This window comes from Chaetura pelagica, unplaced genomic scaffold, assembly GCF_000747805.2.
Source record: "Chaetura pelagica isolate M959 unplaced genomic scaffold, ChaPel_1.0 scaffold93, whole genome shotgun sequence".
In the NCBI taxonomy this organism is placed as follows: Eukaryota; Metazoa; Chordata; class Aves; order Apodiformes; family Apodidae; genus Chaetura; species Chaetura pelagica.
In genome coordinates, this window is record NW_009952800.1 from 312,832 (window position 1) to 317,941 (window position 5,110).

Consider the following 5,110-nt stretch of genomic DNA (forward strand, 5'->3'; position numbering starts at 1 on the left):
CACTAGGAATTGCACAAATGTTCACTAGGAATTGCACAAATGTTCACTAGGAATTGCACAAATGTTCACTAGGAATTGCACAAATGTTCACTAGGAATTGCACAAATGTTCACTAGGAATTGCACAAATGTTCACTAGGAATTGCACAGTGCCACCCACCTCAGGTCAGCAAACGTTTGTGTTCAGCAGACAAACCAGGTGTGTGTGGGTGTGGGTGTGTGTGGGTGTGTGTGTGTAGCTTATTGGGGACAGAGGGGAATTCATATTGCACAAATGTTCACCAGGAATTGCACAAATGTTCACTAGGAATTGCACAAATGCACACTGTGAGTTGTACAAACGTCCACCATGAGCTGTACAAATGCTCACTAGGAATAGCACACACACCCTCCATGAATTGTACCCAGCAAAGCGACCTGTACCCAGCAGGGATCCTCGTGCCCACCCGGGGTACAGCCCAGCTGCAGGAGGGGCTGTTTGCACCAGCAAGGGCAGCAGCAAAGCTCCAGAAATGCTTTTGTTCAGCTGCTGGTTTCTTGCCCCTCCTGCAGCCTGGTTCTCTGCCAGGAGCCCCTGCTGGGGGGGCTGGTTCCTGCTGGCACAGCCCCCCCTGCCTGGCCCTGGTGCCTGGTGGCAGAGGGAGAGGGATGTCCCAGGGAGCAGGGGGATGGCAGGGCCAGCTGGGCACTGTCAGATGGCAGCTCTTTTGGGGAGAGGCATGTGATTTGCTGGACCAGTCACTTTTCCTGCAGGGTAACATCCTGCCACCGCTGGGGTCTGGAGGGTGGCTCAGGTTTGGGAGGGGAATGTCTAGACGTGCTTGGAAGAGCTGAGTTCAGCCCCACTGGGGCAGCCTGTAGTGCCTGAGGCTTCCCATGCAGGACACCCCAATTCTTGCTGTGCAGTCAGGGGGTGTCCCCCACCATGTCCCCAGACTCCTGACCCCGTCAAGTCCCCCTGAGTCTCTAGAGGCTGGAGAAGCCTCAGTACCCTATGGAGACACCATCCCACAAAGCTGAACGGGATGGGAGTCTCTGTGCTTTGAACTCTTGATGAACAGAAGGTCTTTTCCTGCAGAAACCCTCCCATGTCAGGGCTGAGGGATCCTCCCAGCCCTCTGCCCAGGCCCTGCTCCTCCTGGAGAAATGCTACTGGCGACTCCCACCCCAAAGCCAAGACAAATGAAGAACCTTCAAGAGTGAATTCCCAAAGCTTGGGTTCCTGCCTGGAGTTGGTTGTGAGCTCAGTGAAATGTTGACAGACCACCAGCAGGGTTTGCCTGCCCTGCTGGAGCTGTAACTCTGCTCCTTCCACTGCCTCCAAGTGCCACAAAACCTGGCAGTGGCCACTCTGCTCAGGGCTGAAGTTACTTGTGCCTGGCTGGTGCAGGGAGAGCAGGTAGGGAGGAGGGCTCTCCTATGTTAACCTGACTTCTGGGAGGGGGTTAGATATGTACATGCCAGCTCTGTCCATCTGTCTGTGATGGCAAAGGACATCTGAAGCTCTCCAGCTGCCATGGGGACACCGTGAGAACTTTGGGGTTGTCCTGTTCTGGGGTGGGAGTTGGACTTGGTGATCCAGGCTGCCCAAGGAGGTGGTGGAGCCACCACCCCTGGTGACATCTAAACCAGACAGGGGACAGGGTTTAGTGGTGGACGTGGCAGAGTTAGGGCAGTGGTTGGACTTGATGATCTTGAAGGTCTTTTCCAGCCAGAACGACACTGTGATCTCCCACTGTGGTTAGCAAGTCTGTTTGGGCCAGAAATGGGGCTGAGCTCACAGGGCAGGGGGTTCTTTTGGTCCGTGCTCCTCTGCAGTCCCAAGAGGTCCCTTTTGGGGCTGGGAGAGGTTTCCTGTCCTGCTGCCTGCAGGACCAGGGCCAGGCAGGACAACAGCTCCTAGGGGATTGATTGCTCCTGCGGAATGGCAACACAGATATTCCAAACTTGGTTTTATGTTGCAGAGTGAACCACTGAACTCTCCTTTTTATAGAGCCAGAAAAAGCCAACGAAAGGAGTGTTTTTAAAAGCCCTCCTGCCCCCTGCCAAGGATGCAGCCCCTCTGCTGAGGAGCGTGGGGCCAGCCCGGAGCTCGGCCCTTCCGTGGGGGATTTAACGAGCAATTAAGGATCCAAGAAGAGAAGATACCCCCCCTTGCTTTTCTCCCTCTCCAGGCTGCATCTCAAGCTGGGCATGACATTAAAATCTCCACACACAACCCCTTCCTGGGCCCAGCAGGTGGATTTTTAAATACTGCCTGATTGACTTTTCCCTTCCCACCTCCCCCGGGTCCGGTGCTCCTGCTTTCCCAAGGTGAGAGGAGCTGGGCCTCCTGCCACGTTCTGCCTCTCTGCTGAAGCCAGCAATTAAATAAAGCAAAACAAAACAGCCCCCCCAGCCTCTCCCCCCCTACCTTGCAGTTTCTATCTGATGAGCTTTTCCTTAATAATGACCATCAGGGTGGTATTTCAGCAACCTCGGGAGCTAAAAACAAGCCCCTGGGACTGCTGGAAGGAGCCACAAAATGCTGCAGGGCTGATGGAAAAGGCTGTCCCTGCCTTTTCCCAGCTGCTTCTCAGAAGAAGTTGGCCAGGAGAAGGGGAAGGGCTTGGGCTGGGCTCCTTCAGGCTGCTCAGAGCATCCCAGCCCATCCCTGTGGCTCCTCCCTGCCTCCTGCAGCCACTTCCCAAAGGTTTGCACCTTCCATGGGAGGTCCCAGCCTAACTCCTTAGTGGATTATTTGTTCCTGAGGGTGGGATTTGGACATCTCTGTGTCACTCCTGAAGGCTGGACGTGCCCACCTGCAGCAGGAGAGCTGGGCTTGGCTTGGGGAAGGTGCCAAACCAGGCAGGGAGGCTTCAGCCACCCAGCTAAGGACAAACAGCCCTTGGTCACAGCAGAAACCTCCACACCAAGCAGGGACTGGAGAGGACCAGGGCAGGACCTACCACTTGTAGGTTTTGACTGGAGCTTGACAAATGCTTTTTGATTTATTCTAGATTGTGGGTTGTTTCTTTTTTTAGCAAACCCATCAATCCTCCCTGTCCAGGTCGAGTAATAATAAGTACCAGAATCATCTTTTCAGGATTTCTTCACCCACAGCTTGGTTGCAATTTTAATTTGGATTCTCATCACCTTCAATTTTCTGCTCTTCAGTCCTGGACTCTCCCCCCAGCTGTCTCAGAAGATGAGGGCAGACCAAGGGTTTTCCTTTGGTTTAACTTGGGTTTTCTAGGAGCAGAATGAGGTAGATAAAGTCTGATGCCTACACAGCCAGGACACAGGAACTCATGGCAAGGGGATGAGCTGGCACCATGGTTGCTGTCCCAGCATTTGGCCAAATATTAACGACCAGGGTATCATGTCAAGCAGTGAAGGCACTTTGGGAACTGAGTTCCTGCTGCAAATTTGCTTAGTTTCTCTTATTTGTCTAAAAAAGAAAGAGTCTGGGAAGAAGGAGCTCAGAAAAGGTCATAGAATCCCAGACTGGTTTGGGTTGGAAGGGACCTTCAAGATCATCTAGATCCAACCCCTGCATGGGCAGGGACACCTCCCAGCAGCCCAGGCTGCTCCAAGCAGAAGGTCCCTTCCAACCCAAACCAGTTTGGGATTCTGAAGGGATGGGCTGAAACAAGACATGAATCATTGAGCAGCTGCTGAGCCACGTTTTGCCCTTGACTTACTATTACCACAACCTTTGGTGAACTTCCCTCCCTCCTCATTTCCAGCTGCCTGGGAACCCTCATCCAGCAGGGAGGACCAGGATTTCTAAGACTTGGGATGGAGGAGCCTTTGGCTGAGGTCCTGCCAGGAGTGGGAGCTGCATCTGGTGGGGCTGAGGTTGAGCTGGTTGAGCTGCCTGAAGAAACTCCAGAGCTGAGAGCAGGTGAAAGACAAATTTGCAGCTGAATCTGCTCTATCTCCAGCAAAATCAAGAGTCAGGTGCCTGGAAGAGGCTTGGAGAAGCTCTGCCTTTGATCAGCAGGGATTACTGAGACAAACCCCCAGCAAGTTCCTCCTTACCAGAGCTGAGGCACTTCCCACACTCCCATGCTTGCTTAGACATTGTTCCAGGTTGCTGCAGAGTCAAATTACCCTGTATTTTCCTTCCAGCAGCCTCAAGAAAGTCCCCTAAGCCTTTGGTGAGGTGAGGATGGGAAGAAGATGGAGAAGAGAGGAAGAAGATGGAGAAGAGGGGGAGAGAGAGAGAGGAAGGAGGGGGGGGGACCTGGTGGATTGAGCATTGCTGTTCCAGGGGAAGCTGCTCTCAGGGCTATTAATGGGAACTTCCTTTTATTAACTGCTCTTTTCAGAGTGAGTGGATAAATGGGACCTCAGGTGCAGCATTAGATGACAGGAGAGTCTGTAAAAGAAGAGGCTGGCAGAGAAATATCTTGATAATGGCTTAACAAGGACAGGCAGAAACAGGCTGGGGGCCTGGAAAATGTCTTTGATGCTGTTGTGTGTATTTATTATTTATCCTTCTGGCACAAATATAGCAGCAAAGAATGTCAAAACCAACCAAAAAGCCCCTAAGCTGCTGGAGCTGGAGCAGCCCTACATCTCTGTACCCGTGGCACTGGGTAATATTGCCCAGGAAAATCAGCAGTGGTGGGGAAAAAAGAAAGCACCAGGCATTGGTGACACTGAGGAGGCACCAGAAGGGATAAGGAAATCTGGGAGCATCTTGCCAGTCTGGACATCTGTGAGGCTCAGCTCTGATGGGAAATGCCAGGAAACAGCAAAATTGCTGCCTTGTGTGTAACCCTACGTGGTACAGATGGAGAATCTGGGGTGGGTCCCCCTCCTGAAGCATTTTGCTGCCATTGCAGGGCACCTTGAGCCCCACAGAACATTGGGGGTGGCACCAGTGCCTGGGAAGGGAAGTAGCTGCAACATCTCAAGGACTGTGGGCAAACCTCTGGTGGGGCTGAGACCCAGGGGTGTTCACCTGTGGGACCTGGGGTGTTCACCTCTGAGATCTGGGGGTGTTCACCTGTGGGACCTGGGGTGTTCACCTCTGAGATCTGGGGGTGTTCACCTGTGGGACCTGGGGTGTTCACCTGTGGGATCTGGGGGTGTTCACCTGTGGGACCTGGGGGTGTTCACCT

General features: G+C 53.2%; 1 protein-coding gene across 1 annotated transcript in view; it reads right to left on the minus strand.

Moving 5' to 3' along the window:
* The window catches only part of GNAO1 (guanine nucleotide binding protein (G protein), alpha activating activity polypeptide O), a 65,873-nt gene that overhangs the window by 20,793 nt on the left and 39,970 nt on the right, over positions 1-5,110 (minus strand). The window lies entirely within an intron of this gene.